This window comes from Phocoena phocoena, chromosome 17 (genome assembly GCF_963924675.1).
Source record: "Phocoena phocoena chromosome 17, mPhoPho1.1, whole genome shotgun sequence".
Lineage (NCBI taxonomy): Eukaryota > Metazoa > Chordata > Mammalia > Artiodactyla > Phocoenidae > Phocoena > Phocoena phocoena.
The window spans coordinates 21,933,945-21,953,886 of record NC_089235.1 but is presented as its reverse complement, the minus strand read 5'-3'; positions in this window follow the sequence as shown (position 1 = coordinate 21,953,886).

Genomic DNA, 19,942 nt, shown 5'->3' with positions numbered 1-19,942 from the left:
TTTTGTGTAGTATTCTCTATAAATTTTTAATTGTTTTTTATAAACCTGTATTTTATTTTAAAATTATTTGCTATTTAGGCTGGTTTTTTTTCTTCAAACTTTTCAACTACTTGCCAATTTTATTTGTTTTATTTTATAAGAACGTATATGTCAAGATGTCAAAGATGTTGAAACACTTTTGACACCTAGTATTCAAAACAGTGATAGATGGGGCAATAGAAGGTTAGGGGATTCAGAGGTAGAAACTATAATGTATAAAATAAGCTACAAGGATATATTGTACAACACGGAGAATATGGCCAATGTTTTGTAATAACTATAAATGGAGTATAACCTTTAAAAATTGCGAATCACTACATTGTACAGCTGTAACTTATATAATATTGAACATCAACTATACTTCACTAAAAAAATAATTGCAGGTGTAGAGTATGCCCTTTAGTGAAGCCTTTCCATGTGAACACAAATGCATGTCTGAGAAATTCTCCTTCATTATTTATTTGAATATTACTTCTTGTCCATCCTCTCTTGCCCATCTGGACATTGTAGTGATTCTTCTCCTTTCAGACACAGCAAGGATTACATTGTTTCACTCCTTGAAACTAGACTTGGCCATGCACCTTGCTTGAACTGTGCAGTGGAGACAATGAGCTTCCATTCCATGGTCAATGAACTGTGCAGTGGAAGCACTGATCAGGTAGTGTCTGGGGTCATTATGATGATGACTTCCTTTATACCACTAAGTTGGCACTTGATGGAGCATTGCTCTGGAGAATAACCTGGACATGCAGCTGATTTGTGAGGCTAAGAAGTAAAATCTCAATGTTCTAAGTCACTGAAATTTGTAGAATATTTTTTTCTAGCCTAATATTGACTCTAATAGAAATATATCCCAAATTCTGGATCAACCCTATATATCCCTTATATTTTCTTCATTCATGTATTTAATTATTTTAAGTATGCTATTATTCTGGAAATTCTCTACCCAACTCTTCCTTAGAAATTTTCTCTTCATCTATAACAAGTCTATTTATTTCATCTGCTATTTCTTTTGTATTAAATATAAATAACATTTAATTTTTATAATATGTACATTTTTGAATGAATGCAGGTGTCTCTCAGAAAAATAAATATGTTCATTTTATAACCAGTTGTAACAATTCTATTGACTTTTTTCTATCTGATAATAAATATACTGTCTAGTGGTGCACCATTTTAATGATGTTGGGTTTCCTCAAATATTTCGTGTTCATCAGTAGTGGGTCCATCTTAGACTCTCCCCTGAGTCTGCTGTGAATGACTGCTTGGAGGTTGAGATATAGTGTTCTGTCACGGATGATATTCTGGCTTGTTTACAGTGAAAGCAAAGAATGGAGGAGGGAGGCGTATTCTCGGGGGAACGCCTGGGTGGCTAGTCCTCTGGGTGTGGGTTCTTCCTAGACATCATTAGCATCCCAGGCCATGGTCCCTTGTTCCACACAGTCTCCTATATCCACTGCCTTGTCAGATCTTCCTGGTCATTTGTGTGTGTGCATGTGTGCGTGCACATTCATGTGTGCCTACATGTGTGCCTGTGCACACATACACACAAAAGACTACCCACAGAGTTTTCTCTGCTGCAGGACTGCATCTCATATCCATGTTAATTGCTCTTGAATTCCTTTTTTGTTCTCAGACTCTATCACCTGTAGGCAAGCATCCTCTTTTTACAACATTGTTTTCCCATGAATCTACGATCAATCAGTGACATAAACTGGATGGTAAAGGGCACAATCAGAATCCAAGTGTGTGAATTTGTGAATTCTCCCACTAACTTCCCCTTCAGGTCGCTCAGTGGACTAACTCAGTCCTGCCTCTCATATGAAATCTCAATGAAGTTCTACAGCATTTTTTTTTTGTTATTTTTGCATAATAAAATAATTCTTTGTGTCCAGGTAATAAAAAACCTAAACTGAACTAATAATGACATGACCATTATCAAACTCTAAACCAATTAAATTTTCTGTTATGTTCTAACCTAGATTGTCTTGGATGCCACAGATACAGGTTCTAGCAATGAAATCTTCTTTTTTTAAAGGAGATAAATTTTGTTTTAATATTTTTATTTATTTATTTATTTATTTTGGCTGCTCTGGGTCTAAGTTGTGGCTTGTGTGATCTTTGCTGTGGCAGGCGGACTCTTAGTTGCAGCATGTGGGAAGTCCCACCTTCTGGGTGTTATACAGTTCCCAAAATGACCTTTCCTTTTCTAACTAGCATTTGCACCTTCTTTAGAGACCTTGAGCTGCAGTTCCTAGGACTATGGGACAGAAATCTCCTTTAGCTGGCCTCTTGAAATTTCTCCCTTCCCCTGGGCTTTTGACAACCTATCCTTTTGTTTGGGATCGTTTATAGTTTTCAAATGGTTCTTCTTGGGCAATTTCCCTTTGCGGACAACTCTAGAAACTCCCTCATCAGCCCACATCTGGTTTCCAGGGAAACCGGTCATCTGTAGACAGTAGCTTTCTCTTAACATTCTTCCTCTTTTCTCTGCCAACTCAGTCAATCGTCATGAAAATTCTATTGTAGAAGTTAAACACCTGTCTGCACATCTCAAGTTCCAGAGCACATCAATCCAATCTTTCTGAGTGCTTTAGAGATAGCTTTTGGTGTGCACTGTGCTCTTCCTTCCAAAACCCCTCCTTCTCTCATAGGGACCCTGATCAGTATTTCCAAGGTATTCTCCTCTGGAGGCTTCTTCCACATCAATTCTCACTGTAAGACGGTGACAAGCAACAGATGGCAGAACACATTTTATAATTTCTTAGCATGCTCTTCATGCAAGGCAGAACACATTTAATAATTTCTTAGCATGTTCTTCATGCAAGATCTAACATCACACTTCAGATTGTAAATATTTTTTACAGTTATTTTCTGTTTGTCTCTATTTGAAACAGACAGAGACTGGTTTTCAACTTTTATTACATTTGTCAAAAGTTTCAATCTGATCTTGTCTTCTACATACCTAGTAGGAATCTTCATACTATTTTCTATTAAATTAAGAAGTAATTTTCTTATTTTTCTGCCCAGTTATGATTCATAAACTAAGTACCATATCAAACATTTCTAAAGATCTAGAACACAAATGAAAAACTAAAAGTATGGATTCAGTCCACAATCTGAAAATGGAACTTTTTGAGTAGTTTTATTGCTCATAGAACATGTTACTTTACCTGCCATCCATCTACATCTTTTAACCAGACCAGCCATATCTCAAAACATTCAACTGTATAGATAAAACCCCTTTGGTAAACGTACAATATTCTTTATAGAGTTTCTGTGATGCTCCAGGCACTCTTCCAATGTTCTAATGATCAAGGAAATGACAAAGTATCATGGATATCGATAGATAGATGATACATGATACATGAACAGAGATAGAGCTGCAGACAAACACGTGTATCATTAAATAAGGGAGGATTAACGAAATAATATGGAATCACAACATAAGGAAACCAAAAGGCATATATGTGTGTTTGTGTGTGAACAGCGTGAAGCATAATATTAGGCAGACATTACTCTTCATCTCTTGACACTTGGTCTTGGGTCAAGTGTTCATCCAGGTCATTTTATTTCTAGTTGAATCAGAATTCTGTAAGCACTGCCAAGTTTGGAAAGGTGCCATAACTTGAAGCTGTCAGAGTCAGTGCTATAGATTGTCCTTTAGCCATGGCAGTGAAATCTGCTGCCATATGGCATTCTCATATTTTCAGATGGTCATTCAAGACATTAAGTGAAGACCTTGATGTTTTGTCTATTTTCTAAGGAACCAGATATCTTACAACCATGTCACCTATACTTTAATTGTCCCTGAGCATTCTGTAAAATTTCTGCATCATTTTCCTTTTTCAGTTGATGCTTTGTTCTGCTTTGTTCTGCTGGTGTTGTTTCAATATTATATCATGGGTGATGTAATATCTAATAGGCTGCAGTGCTTCCTATTGTATTATTATGTTATGCACAAAGGGGCTGCCCAATTAAAGCATAGTGATTCCATTAAAAAATATTGCCTACTTGTCCAACCATTTGAAAATATTTCTTGGAAATAGTGTGAAGGTTAGAACTAAAGCAGAAATTGGTTCTCCAGAAGCTCCCTATCTTTGGTTCCAAAATTTCTTTTTTAAGTGGAAAGCAAGCTTTTAGTGACTCAGCCTCATCTTTATACTTAGAATAAGAAAATAATCCTCACCTTTCCAGTCTGACAGCTGTAATCAGTTGCCAGGTATCTGTACCATAGAAAGTTGGTATGTGAAGACCTACATGTCAATGAGGACCCAAAGAAACCACTTACCCATTCCGGGAATAAGGGCACTCCAGGAAAGCTGGTGAGTGGCTATTTCCAATTCTAAGTCTCTTTTCATATAAAAACAATAATGATAGTACTAAATTAAGCATCTCAAGTCCCCTTGCTATAGTGCTGAATTGCAAGGAACCTGGCTTCGGTGCCTGTGGAGTGATGGCATTCCCCAATCTCATTACTGGAAACTCTGCCTTTTCATTTAACATTTAGTGGAGCATGCAATGTTGCAGGTAGAATTTTCTTTCTGTTTAAATGCATGACTAACAGCAAGTCGGAGTCCTCTTTGTCTGGAGGAGGATGGATAGGTACATTCATTCATTTTTGCATATATTGGACAAATTTTCCCAAGTACCTGTTGTATGCCAACATTACACCCTTTGCTAAGGGAGACAAGAGCAGTATCACTCATGATCCCAAGAGTAGAGATGCTTGTATTGAAAGGTTCAATTTTATCTGAAGTTTCCCTTAACTTCATCTCTTATTAAACAACAGTAATACCAGACACCATTTTTGATTACTTACTATGTTCCAGGCACTGTGCTAAGCACTTCCTAAATCAGCTCATTGATTGCATTATTATTTTTGCATAAAAACACCATTTTACAAATTCAGAAACTCAGTCTGAGAGTGGTTAATATCTTGCTCAAAGTAACATAGCCAACAAGCGAAGTAGTATCGTAAAGTAATATCACAGCTAGCAAGTAAAATAATAGATCCAGGACCTCAATTCGGATTCATTTCATTCCACTGTCACTTATCTTAACTTCTATTCTATACTGCCTTCAAAGTACTATATCGAAACTGAAGTTCTTGCATCTTCAAAGTAAAGCAGAAGTCAAAGTAAGTAAGGGAAAGGATCAGTTAGAAACACCATAAAGCCAGCTTCTACATCAGAAGCCCAGGAAACATCGTACATTATTCTCTCCTCATTCCTCACGTGTAGATCTTTTCCAAGTGTTTGTGCTCTTACACCAGCTTCCTGACTTGTTTCTCTGTCTCAGGTTTTGTCCCAATAATCTATCCCCTGAATTATCACATGATGATCAACCTAATATCCAAATCTGACATGTCACCCTTACGTGGAGAACTTGTTAAAGGCCTTCCATCATCTGATCCAATGCCCCACATAAAGCATGGGATGTAGCCCTTTATGATTCATCTCCTGCCATACTCTTGCTTCCCAGTAGAGTCCTTGGTGGTACAAAAGTATTTTTCTGCACACATCATTCTGTTCCATACATCCTTTTTTTTTTTTTTTTTAAATCAAATATGTGCTTCCTTTCTCCTTGGATGCTTAAGTAACTCTCTACATTCCTAATAACCCAGCACACATTTCTATCTTAGGACTTCCCATATGAGATTAAATATAACTATTTTTGTGTTCTTTCTCTCCCATCAACCTGGGCTACTTCAGTGCTCGGGCCATGTCTTTTTCATATTTGAACTTTCAATGCTTAGTCAAGGGTCTAACAATAGATGTTTATTAAATGAAGTAAGTCAAACTGACAGCAAAAGCAACCAACCAACAAAAAATCAAGAGAGATTCCTCGTTTTTCTAGTAGAACACAGGAACTGCTTTGGCAAATAAATTTGGTGAAAAATCAAAAGATCCAGGTATTTCTCTCGGGTTTCCCACAGCTTTATATTCATTCGTTACATAATTTCAGACCAACCACTTCATGATTTGAGGTGAATCTCAATTTCTTAATTAGTTAAATGGTCGCACTGGCTCACCCTTGGGCATCATTCCAGATGTAAATTCTATGACTACCATTCTAACTTCCCTGCAAACTAGAAATGACATTTCAGTAGATATAATTCTTCTAGAGGTCACAGATATTAATCAAACCAAGATCTACACATAAAGAGCAAGAGAAACATAAAAAAAAATGTTTTGTAGGCAGAAACTGCTTCCCCAACCCAACTATCCACCCTGAAATGACATGCCAATAGTTTAAAGGAACTAAGTAAGAAAATGTGGAGAAAAAATTGCAACACAGCACCTCAAGTAGAAATCAAGCCCTAATCATTGGGACAGTATCATAGCCTTAATGCATTTTTAATGTCTTATCTTATTCTACCTGAAAATCTGCCAGAATTGGCCTGCTTTCTACCTTTACACCTACTGAACATGTAGAAAGCTTGCAGGGCTGAAGATTCAGGGGCAGTCATCCTTGGCTCCAAGAAGCCCTGTTTCCTCAGTGAAACAAAGGTTTAGCTTGAGAAAAAATATCAGCTATGGCACTGGACTCCACATGAAAAATCCCTCATTAGTGTGGCTGGGCTGTCGGTTTTCTGGGGCAGGCACAGCATTCATTTCTGTAGCTGTAACATACTCAAGTTACTGGTGTTGGAAAGCTGTCCAAGCAGTTTATGAAAATAGCAATGTGGAGCCTGCCAGAGTCATACACACTGTATTTCAGTCAATTCCCTCTACTTAGAAGGCTTAAATTTTAATTCTAGAATTTGGGGACTTTATGGGTTGGTTGAACAAAAGGGCATAAAAATTCATTGTCAATTTGTACATTGTTGAAGGTTTAAGGCTTTGGTAAAGTGGTGTTTTGTCACAGTTGGCTGGTTCCTGAAACTAGAATCCTTCTGAGGTTATTAAGAATCAATTAAGCATTGTTCTCGTAGGTATTGCCATGGCCCCTTGGTGATTTATACAGGGTTTGAACATTCATAGCTTCTTTGTAGGTGCAGTATAAATGGATCTGATTTAGATCAAGGATAGTCTTAAAACTAATGAGTGGATCTCAGGGATAGACTAATGAAAAGCTTTACAAGAAATTCTCTCAACTATCTTCTCTGCATGTGCCCAACTTTAAAGCATTTAGCAGTTTCCACCGACCTTCTCTAGGACAAAGCAGCAAAATTAAGGACCATATTTATTAAAGACCCAATAAAAATTACACTGAATTAGAGAAATGGAACTAAAAGTACCCAGTTTATAGTAGCATGGAGACTACTCAAATTTGTCTTCAGAAAAGGAGACCGTTTTACTTGAAGACATTATAAAAGTCATAATTAAAAAAAATCATGGTTGAGGGATACATTAAAAGCAGATCATAGGTCTCAGCTTTTAGTGAATTTATTTTGAACCTCCTGAAGCAGACACTGCAAATTTTTACATTCTAATGAGTGAACTAAAAACATATATTTCAAAGCAAATAGCACTCATAAATTACATTTATGACACATGAGGTTGCTGACTGCTGTGCAGGGAGCACAGAGTAATGGTTCTAATATGCACTCTAGCTTGATTTTCTCAGTTCCCAACATGTTCTAATTCCACACTACAAATCTTTAAATGGCAGTTATATTTTAATTAATGTGATTATGTGCTGCCATTAGCAAACCCTCCCCCAGCACATTTCTCCTGCCAGGCCCATGAATGCCAGTAAACCATTAACATAAAAGGGCAGTTTTCTTATTAAATTCATCTACACAAATAGGCAAGGGTTGCAATTGTTGATTTGCCACTGAAAGAACAGAATGAGAAGGAGATGCCCCGTGCCTGGCAGTTGCAATTATCTGGTGTAATTAAGTCTAATTTATAAAGCCCCCCTCAAATGAGAAAGTAACAATTTTTGTTAATTAACAAGAGCATTTGTAAAGCTCGTTAACTCCATCATTCACAGTCTCCTGGAAAAAGGGGAGCATATGGCTATTGCAATGGGACATGTTGCATATGTGTATTTGTACATTAATCTGTTTAGAAGGTCTAATGATTGAAATGGGAGCTAGAAATGGATGTTATATTACTGAGGAAAGAAGATCTACTGTTTTCATTTATCTTTACAGCAGTGTGAGTGCTTTGTCATTATCTTCTGCACATGGTTTCATTATTCTGATACAGCGCTGTGCATTGCCTCATACCATCAGGCCCATAAGCCTGCAGGGTACAAGGGCACTTATCTTTCCTGATGACTGTTGAATCATTTAAAACAAGTTATTAGTGAAACAATTAAAATGATATTGGTTCACAATTGTATTTATAGCTGGCAGGCATAATGGAACATTCTGAATAGCAGTCGGGGGTTCTCAGAATGGATGGAAAATGCTGTTAATCAGAGACAAGAGAAACCTCTAAAGAAAACTGAAATTGCAAGAGCACATTAATTGTATTGGAGCATTTCATTTAATTGAGAACAAAGGGAAGGTAAAAATCATATTATCAATGTTTTATGAACATGAAGAAATAGAAAAATTACTATGTCATCTGTCACACCTATTCTACTGGAAGTGAAAATTAAAAAGGCAGTATTTAACTTTAACCAGAGAAGGCCAAATGCATCATGTTGTTATACATTTTCATTTTCAAAGGGAGTACCAAAATAAAATACAACAAATAAATTAATTAACTCATAAATACAGAGGAAGACTGTTGGGCAGGACACCCATGCACATGGGAAGATTCCAGTGAAGTTTCGAGCTGGTTAAATGACTATAAAAGACAATGAAGGTTGTCCCTGATCCATCCCATTCATAATTCTTAAGAAATTACTGTGATCCAATTTTCTGCCAGGAGACAGATAATATAATACATTTATATAATGTGTTATTTCTTTATTACCTTTGGTGGTAGAAGTCCCTGGAATTTATCAGACATGGTTGACAATATATAGGCAGATGACTAGCCAACTTCTCCTCTCACATAAACCAATCTGAAACATGCCCTGACTGGTATTGTGAAGGGGAACCATTGATCACACGACACTCTATGTGTGGAGGGTGTTGATATGTGTTTGAAGGAGGTAGAAGTGAAAGACTAAAGTCGGGGTAGGTGACAGTTAGAATGAGGTTGATTGGAAGAAACAAGACTCATATTTGGGAACTCAGATTTTGTAAGCAGCTCTTTGCAGGAAGCAACTCTTTGCAGGAGGTCTTTGTCACTTTAGCAAAGCTATATTTTAACTTAACATTTACACCAAGTACCCCCATGCTTCACTAATCTCCAGCCTAAGCATACCTCTCAAATCTTTTGATCACACAATGCCTTGTCTAACCTGTTGATTCTTTTCTTAGGTTGAAGAAGTAGGAATGAAGAATAAATAGTTAATGGGTGACTAGATCTCTTCCTCAGCTCCCCCTTCAGTAATCCCATGGGCAGACTGTGTGAACAAGATAGCATCTAAAGAAAGATCACAAGAAGTCAACAAACCTGCACACAAGGGAAGATGGCAAAGAATCTGGTCCCATACCTCAATGATTAACTGAGATTATTCTCCACTTTTCCCTTAAAAAACTTTTGTGGCCAAGCAGAATCACTGAAGTTGGTTCTTGGACATGAGTCCACCTTCTCCTCAGGTTGCTGGTCTCCTGAATGAGCAAACTTTCCTTTTCCAACCACCAGCTGTCTCTTGAGTATTGGCTTTTGAGTGGTGAGCAGCCAAATCTGAGGTCGGTAACAGTTTCTTCAGTGAAAATCTAGTTCATTAAACCAGTGAGCTGGTCTTTAGTTCAGATCAGTTTATTTGTGGGTTGTATTAAAAATATGGACCCTGACATAGGTAGTTGTATTGCTATCAACAACTTAAAATCTTTAGGTTGGACAAAAATATAGAAAGTCCAAAGAGCATAAAAATAGCACTAGCTATCAACCTAACCACTATGACTCCAAGATGGCAGTTGTGTGGATAAGCATGCCACAGATTGGGAACAGAAAACAAGTTTTTGTATACAGAAATAATTTTAAATGGATATTAAAATAGTGAGATAGGTTTCCAAATGAGGAAATATTTTATTGACCGAGAAAGTCTGAACCCATTGAAATGATTGCATCACAGTATTAGACAATTTAAGGATACTTGTAGAATTGTGAATCTCAAAGGAATAGATTATAATAGTAACAGTTAATCCTACTGAGTTCTTATTGCAGAACAAACATTATTCTAAATTTGTGAATTGACTTTACAAAAACTATATAACATTTCTCAAAAAACTATGAAATATTAATATCTTCATTTTATAGATGAGGAAATTTAGGTACAGAAATTTATGTAACATGCCTGAGGACACACAGTCAGTCACTGGGAGAAATCCTTCCCAATTGGTTAGACAGGTTATAATCCATTTAACTGAATATTTGAACATATATATTGCTCTTACTCATATATCCTCTTCCACTGATAAAAATATTTAAAAATAAATACCCTATGACAATTTCACTATATTCATTCTCTAGTTCTGAAATTACAAGATATACATATATTTATTTATATAAAAATAAAATAATTTTTGGTCTTAATAGATCAGATAAATAAAATAACATTTTTCTGGCTGTATTTTATTGTCTGCTGACTCGTAAAGTGGGATGGTGGAAGCTGGAGAGGGAAAGGGTAGTGAAAATATGATGGAGTACAAAAGTTAACTGTCCTTCAGTTTTTTTTGCCTTCTGGTTTTCTCCTATTTCCACTCTCTACCCCAGGTACATGGAGTTCTCTGGTCCCAGTACTATTCCAGTTTGTGGGGAAAATGGCATAACTATGACTGACTGAAGTGACTACCTGGTTATTCTGTCAGTAGATCTGAACTGGTTTAAGCTCACTCTTATGGCAAATTTGCCTAGAACATTATGTATACACTTGACTCTTACAATAAGTAAAGTTTACGAATGGCTGTTTCTTGGCTTAGTGTTTTTAAACTGCAACTTGTACCAAGTAATAGACTGATGGTTTAGGGAAATACTTCATAATCTGTAATACAGTACTTTAAAATTTTCTCCTGAAATCATATAAAAACAAGAATATAACACTGTTAACTTTTTGTTCAGTTGTTTTCAATCAAAATTCCAGAGTGTTTATTATTTTACACGAGGCACTAGGAGAAATATTTCATACATGATATGTAAATCATGATGACAGGATAAGGCATAAGATGATATTTATTGGGTCTATATAAGAAGACAAAATGGGATATGAATATTATGATGAGTCTCGTCATCTTGCAATTCTATCTTATTTTGAAGTACTAGGATCCACTATTTGATGAAGAGAGAAAAATTAGTTATACGTGAGCTTCTTATCTATGTGTACCATTCCATTCCATTTGTTTTACTTAAATCTTTCTTAGGAATAATGGAGCCTCTTTAGAGAAGGAAATCTCAAATGACAAAGAATCATTACACAAATTTAATGAGACACAGCAGGTGTGAAGTTCAGAGTGTGAAGGAAAGATGGAGTTGTTTTTATTTGTCTGTCTTGTTATTCACAACATCCATAGTGAAATAAGCAACAAGACACAGATTTACTTAAACACGTTGACTAAAGAAAATACAGAAATACTCAATACACATGCTGTTAAACACTGAAATTGGCTATCCTGAGAGCTTGTTGGATTTCCTAGTCTGAGAATGTTAGTAATTGTGAGAATTACTTGTTTAGTCTCTTGTGAATCCCAGAAGAGGAAATTAGATAAAGGAAACCTCTTCTAGACTGAAGAGTTTAAGAAATGTTTATTATATATATTATATTATATATAATGTTTATTATATATATATATATAATATATATATATAATCATTAGATAAAAAGTTGTAACCCAAATATATAGTTCAGCACCTACTTACACATTAGAAGTTTCCTAAATATTACTCTCTATTACAGTTTAAAGTGCTTTTTAACTCTTAAAATGCTCTCAATATAATTGCTTCAATGGACAAATGCTTCTAGCATTGAAAGACAGAGTTGTATGCCATTGCTATTCTCATTGTATAAAGACCAATTTAGGACTTCCCTGGTGGTCCAGTGGTTAAGAATCCACCTGCCAATGCAGGGGACACAGGTTCGATCCCTGGTCCGGGGAAGTTCCCATATGCCACAGGGCAACTAAACACTTGCGCCACAACTACTGAGCCCATCTGCTGCAACTACTGAAGCCTGCATGTCTAGAGCCCTTGCTCCACAACAAGAGGAGCCACCACAATGAGAAGCCCGTGCACCACAAGGAAGAGTAGCTCCCGCTCACTGCAACTAGAGAAAGCCCGGGCACAGCAACCAAGACCCAGCATGGCCAAAAAAAATAATAAATAAAAAAAAAATTTTAAAAAGAGATCAATTTACATAAGACGTTTAATGAAAAAAAAAAGCCACTGAGAGACATTGTTGTTCTATATAATCAAATGCAATGTTTCAATTTAATGGCAAAACATAGCCACCGTTAGAAGGGGGGAAGGTGTTCTTGCTTTGTGATAATGTCATAAAAATTTGACTCGCAAGATATACGGTAGAACTACCTTCAATGTTCCCATACTCACAAGGATACCCATATACATGTACATGTACTACAAAATTTAATTTCAGAATAAAGCAAATTTTACTGAAAATTATGCTTCTCAAGACAGGTAATCAAGATAAACTGAATTTGTCATTGCCCTACAGCATCCTTCCAGCTAGTGGTGCTGTGTGCTCAGGTCTAAATTCTACTTAGCACACTGTTTTCTTGGAGTTGGTCCTGACTGCAGTCTGCTTCCCAGCCTTACTACTCTTAAGACAACTGGGAGCCAGGGACGCACACTAGGCAATAAAAATAATAACAGTAAGAATATTTTTTCATATGATCATTCTTTTAAGCATCCCCAGCTTATGGTTAAATATTTATTAGCGAAAAATTATTAAAATTCACTCAAATAGGTTGTTTTCACATTCTAGGGGTCTTTAAGAACAGGTCACAGGCTGACTTTCAGTTCCTTCTATTGATTCTTCAGAATTACTGAATAAGGAGAATAGGGATGGAAAAGACATAACTTCCCTAATAAAGCACTTCATCCTGCCTTCTTTTTCACTGTTTATTTACAGAGAGAGAGAGAAAAGAGCAAATGGTGGGAAGCTGAAATGGAGTCCGAGACCAGGACTGCAGTTTTCCCTCACTTTGCCCAAATCCCAACATTCTTAAATATTCTTCTAGTTTCTCCATGGCCATAAAAAAGCAGGAAAAAAATGAGGAAGTCAGGAAAATTATTGTTTGGTTACACTAGTAATAGGTCTTTCCTTATTGATGATGGAATTCAGTGTGGTTTCATAATGGGTCCAGTTAAATTTAATTTATGTTTTCTAAGTAATGTGAAAGCAATGTCAGGCTCTCCTCTGTGTTTTGAGAACAGTCTTTCAAGTTTCTTTGGTGTGTTGACATGTTACTAGAACAGCGAGTTACCAAGTGAAACATTCTCTTTGACGGAACTCCCTTAATTCCTTTGTTTGGCTAACTTCAAACACTATTTTCTAATTGTGTTAATCTAATTACATCACATCTCCTGTTCCTATAATCCCTGGTCAATACTGAAACTTCTAGGCTCTGGAGTTGTTGCCTGTCCTTTTTATTCTCCCGTGTTTCTTTGCTTCATCTCTCCCTGCTTCTGCTTTCCTCCCTCTCAGTCCTTCACAAGGAATATTTTGAAACTTTATACAATAGTAAACACTTTTATACTCATCCTTAACTAACTATTTATCACAGGATCCAAAGGTAGGAAAGGCTTTCTCTCACTTCCTAATCATGGGTTTCAGACCACACGTGCTATCCCACACACCACACTACTTTCTCTCATAGCTACCGCCTACTGTTTTCCTGGTAACTGCTCTCTAATTAAGGATTTGTGTTACCTTTTGCAATACCTAGACACCATGTTCTGTGACATCACTCCTCATACAGGCTGTCCATCCAACTGTCTACATTTATGGTTCTTAACTTTTTTTTTTAACTTGATAGAAACAATCCTTTATTAACACAAAATTGTCCTCTTCTTTGACAGATAATTACCTCTTTATGCAAATGGCCCAAACAGCTATTCCAGAGAGGAGACCTACAGAAAATTTGATTTGCAGTCGGAGACCACAGAATCTTATTAGTTCATTGGAGGAATATCACACACACAGAGAAATACACCTGCCTTCCCTGGGGGGTGTTTACAAAATCTGATTCCTATTCCTCTAACTTTGCAAAAGTACAAATTTTATAAAACACTATCTAGACACATCCACACCCACACAGAAAATCTCAAATGCTCAGGTTTTTATCTTCTCTGAGAACCCCACCCACCCATCCACTCATGCACTTACAGATGTACAGATTACACACTCAGTTCAGCCCTCCATTCCCATGAGAATATCATGGATTTGTCATCTAGAAATGCCATCAGATCAAAAAAATCAGACTCTAATTCCTTCATCTTTATTCAAAACTATATAATCATTCTGACTCTCACATGCTCTCACTTAGTGGTACCTCTAATTATTTCCATTTTCTACTTACCCCTCCTACAACTTTCTCCACATACCTCACCCCACTCATCAGCAATCGCTTTTGCTCTCACATCTCTACTGAGTTTATATTGTAGTGCTCAGGAGTTCAGGGACCACAAACTACCCATTTCTCCACCTATGTGAAGGGTGCCAGATGGTAGTACAGCTAGGCAGAGCCATCCTTAATCACTATGAAATCTTAACGTAGCTTCACGCCGCTAACATGCTCTTATCTCCAGCCCGACATGTATTTGAGTTTGTCCCTGGCACAGGTGGTCATGAGAAACATACACCTATCAATCTTTGATCTCTTCTGTCCTCCACTTGTAGAACACAATTCTAAATCAAGTACAGAGTCACCCTTTTCATCTTATATACCTGTGCAGCTAAGTGAACTGTTGGAAAAACAACAGCTTTGAAGACTGCTATTGCTACAAACCCACATTTTCTAATCTACCTGATCTTTTAACTTTATTTAACACTTAACTCTCTTAGTGTATTATAATAACTCTTTGTTGAGAAGATAGAGGCCCTCAGACATTGACTTGAGTATCTCTGTACATTCTTATCTCTGCCATCCAGGGCCAGACAATAGGATGTCCGGCTTCCTGCGTAAACTTGAGATTTCTTCCTTCCCTATTATTCCATCTTCAGCAAGACCAGGGTTATTTTGCTTTCCTTCTCTCTGTCTTGCCTTCCTCCTGTCTGCTACACACACAAACCCCTGTCAAAGTGATTTTCCTAAAACACAAATCCTATCACATCACCACTCTCCTAAAATTCTCTTCAGTAGCTCTCCATTGCTCTTAACTGAAGTCTCAATATTTCAACTTAGCTTTTAAGACACTGAATTACTTGATTCCAGATGTCTCATCTCTTGCAATTAGTTCCTGTTGTGTTAGGGCTTTTTGCTAAATATTTTGCCTAGAGCACTACCTTATCATCTACTGTACCTTTCACTTTATAACCAGGCTGCTCTACCCTCCAATGAGTCACTCCTCTTTCACCCCACCTCAGGGTTCATTTGATCCTTCAGATTTCAAATTAGACTTCTACTTTCTCTAACAAGGTATTGCTGAGCCTCCAGATTTCTACTGGGTGACGTGCTCCCATGAAATCCTGTGTTACCCCAACATAGCGTTTATCACAGTGTGTTTTAATTTTTTGTTTCCTTGTCTGTTTCTCACTAAACCCTAAGTACTATAAAGTCAAGTACTCCATTCATCTTTTTCACTGATTTTTCTTAGAAGCCAAGCATTAGGATGTGACACATAAATATTTTGTGAACTGAACAACACTAGAATTGACCCAAGATCATAAAACTAAGAGCACACATAGATAAGCAATTCAAATCTGAAAGGACTCACAAGAGGATATGACCTATTTTGCAAAGACAACAAGGCAGAATGGATGTGTTATTTAAATAAATAAATAAATAAATAAGGTCATTTAGTGAAAAAAAAAAAAAAGGACATAAAAGAATCAAGGTAAATGCTCTTTGGTAAATGTTACCAAAATTCCTAACTCTTTAGGAATTACCTAATGGTTTACTCCAGAGTGAATAAGGAATACTCAGATTAAAAAGACAGCATTTGCTTACACAACCTTACTATAGCCTGACCTCAAGTTCCAGAGCAAGTTGAGGACTTTCTACAGAGAATACCATTAATCTCTTTAGATTACCAGATGCATCAGAGGATCTGGAGAACCTATGGGCTGTGTGAGAATTCTAGTGCACAGACTGGAACTATTTCAAAAAATGGTTGACCATCAGAAATAAGTCCTTATACAAATTTTCTATACTGAGGTACAAGAGACATGGAAATTGTGTATTATTATTTTTGATTGCTTGACTGTTTTTATTGAATATACCCAGTGCACTCACACTGGTTGAAAAAGATTTCTTCAGTTTTTGTTTAATACACTTACATTGTTTACATGAGGTGATCTCCCTGTATTAATTTTAATTATAGATTTTATTTATTAAGTGCCAATCATACTAGGCCCAAGGTCGGAGTGAGAGAAGACAAAGATAGAAACTTGCATTTGGACTGGTTCTTTCAGAAAGAGAATGGGCCAGCAAACTGTCAGGAGGGCCATGACTATTTTGGTCAAAAATTATCACAGATAAAACTAGTGCTATCTCAAGGTTATTTGAGAAATAACTATTCAGTTATATAGACTAATTAATGGTCATCTAAAGCCTTTATTTCATATCAAATATTCAAGTTACTTTTTCCAAACTATAGTAGGATCAAAGACGCAGAATACATACCTATCTGTATCCCAGGGTATAAAGTTAGTGAAACATTTTAGTTATAGATTTATAGTTTATAAAGTAAACAAAGCATTTTGGCATTATGCACATTATCTACCAGAAAACACACTAAAAGGAGCAAATTTACAAGGATTTCTGCTTAAATTCTGTAGAAGAAAATCCTGAAAAACGTTCTGTGTCTGGCAAATAAAAATTAATTATAAGTCTTTCAAAATGCATAACTTCTCATAGCTATTCTCTTTAGTTTGCTCTTTCCTGTTTTCTTTTAGTGAACATAAGATACTTGTATATAATTTTTCATGTACATACACTCCTGATCTCAAACTTTCTAGTTATTTTTTTATGGAGTCACAAATCTCTTGAGATTTTAATATTAGTATCATGCATCTTTTAGTAACATCATCCTGAAGGTCAGAGAGGTAACTATTTTTTGTATTTATTAATTATTTTTAACTTCAGGTCAGGATTCAAAATTTTTTAAATTATAATCTCTTTTAATCTTATATTTAATTTTTTAAATGACTATTATGGATGAAATTACCTCCCCCCAGAAAGTCATCTCAGCTGGTGTGGGAATGGGATCTTCAACATTTCAGTAGTAAAGCCCTAAATCAGGGTCATAATTATATCTATGAAATGATGCCATGTGGTTGGCAGCCACAAGAAAACAATCATGCACCCTTATCCTTAGATAGCCCAGAATAGAATGTCCCTGGAGCCTGTATTTTAAGGGAAATGTATAAATGTGTGGGCAAAGTCAGAGGAATAAACGCTGGACTGGAAGCTTCCACTAAGTTCTATTTCTCCTAAGATTATTCACATAAAACAAGAGAGTCAACCATCAACCCATATAGCACAAGATTAGTGGAAATGAAAACTCACCCACTGTCCTCCTGGAATGGTTGTTTCTTCCAGCACGACCCTTAAATCCACAGGTCTCCAAAATGTTTCCTACACGAGGCACAAGGAGTTTGAATTACTGGCTGAGTCATCAGGTCACAGAGACCTCAGATAGAAATTTCTATTGTTTATTTAGGAAATGAAAAAGATTTGTAGGAATATGGAAATTACAGTCTGTCATTTGCAGGAAAGTCTCTTTGTTTTAGGCATTCTGAAGAAATAGACAAGTGCTATAAACAACCTCACACTAAATTTTTTTCAATACCACAACTCAGAAATAATAAAATGTAATTGATAGGCTTAGAGATCCTGAAGGAGCTGTTGTTTGTTGAGGGGTTTTTGTATCACCATGTTCTATTACTGAAATAATTTACTTTTATCTCTGGGACTGATATTGAAATCAGTACATTTCTGGTACAAAATAACTTTAGGCATTTTAAATATATTTTATGTTCAAGTGAAAATCAGAGAAGGAAGTTTGGTGTCCCTAAACCACTCTGGATGTCTTATATTTCCTTCTGTTGGAAGAGTGTACCACAATCGTTCAGTGCACAAGGAGAGAACTCTTGTGCTCAAACGCTGTTAGGCAGTGGTAAGAACACACAGCCAAGCTGAATGCCTTGCCAGATCTGAGAGGTGTGTTGCACTTCCCAGGCTGATGGACGCTGACACACACTGCTCCCTAAATCACCTGACTTTAATAATATCCGGGCCCTGCTGAAGGGACTGGGTTGAGGTGAGCCTCAGTCCAAGTTTGTCCCTGCTGGATTTCATTCAGCTGGAAAAATGAACATCTAACAGCCACTGGGAATGGACTTTGCTTACATGGGAAGTCCTCCCAGCCACTGCTTTAACTCCAGTGACCTTTTCTCCAGCACTTAAAACTGCAAGGAACTTGGCGACGTGGGAGAGGGGAAAAAGACACAGTTTTCAGAATTTTGGTTGGCAGGGCTGCAAGCTACTGAGACCAGATGAACTTTGCAGTAAGAGGCTAACTGTGATTGCTGAGGTTCACTCATTTCTGCGTAGATAGCCTACTTAATGATACATGTGCCCTATTTTTAATGAATATTTCTGATCCTGATGGTACACCTGCTCACGTGCCTTTTTCTCCCCTAACTTAACAAGTTCTTTAAGCACTTCAGCTTCAGTAGTGATAAGATTCATCTTTCCTTTAAGATACTTTCATATTGCTGAAGATTGTATGCTTCCTTTTGTTTAGCTAACCATTGGTCTGTAAACTTCCAATGTGTCTCATTTTACCCATAGTGAAAGATAAAACTTGGGAAGTTAACACATACTTAAAAGAGTGATTTTTCTTGCTTGTCAGCACTTAGGAGGTGGGTGCAAACAAAGCCTTACTTTTCACTGGACTTGGGTTCCTCTTTGGCCCCTGTCTGAATTTACAGATAATCAAACAGAGGCAAATTTGCAACATGTGCTGGAGCAAATCAGGGATATGAGTCTGTGATAAGGAAGAAGAATGTGTATTATTTCCTATCACAACTCTGGACTGTTCATTATTTTCAACTTTACTGGCTGAACATATATATAGAAACATCAGTCAAAGAGTACCTTCTATACTCAGCCCTCTTGAAAAGTCACTAGATCTAATTAAACACCACTTTTAGGAAGTAAATACTTTTATTATTACTTGTACCACAAAATAGAATTCACAACAGTTAAAAAAACAAACAAACAAACAAAAAAACCATAAAAGCAGTGGTTGCTGTTTTCTTTGAAGGAAATCCTGTTTCTCAACCCTCATTATTACAAAATGAGTTTGAATCATTAGAGAGAATCAGGAATTATTTTCAATCCCAAGAGAAGGTTTCTTCAAAGAATTTTGTTCTTTGTTAGTTTGCTACAGAAATGGCCTCTACCCCTGCTTTGTAAGATTTAAAACATCTTTTTGTATGATGTGGAAGGGAACAGAGGCTTACTTCCCTATTATTCTAGCTTAGGGCTCTATTCATGTGCGTTTAACTTGCATTTGGTACATACAAATGAAATTCATTGGTTCTCATTTATTTCAGGTACAGATTAGTTATCAAGTTTATAATAACAGTCTTGATATTTTTGTAGGTGAAGCAGTCTCCAGTTAGGTTAATACAAAGTGTCTGATGAGACAGTTTATACAAGCAAAACACCTACTATTTGGTGTCAGATGAGTGCTATGCTTCTCAC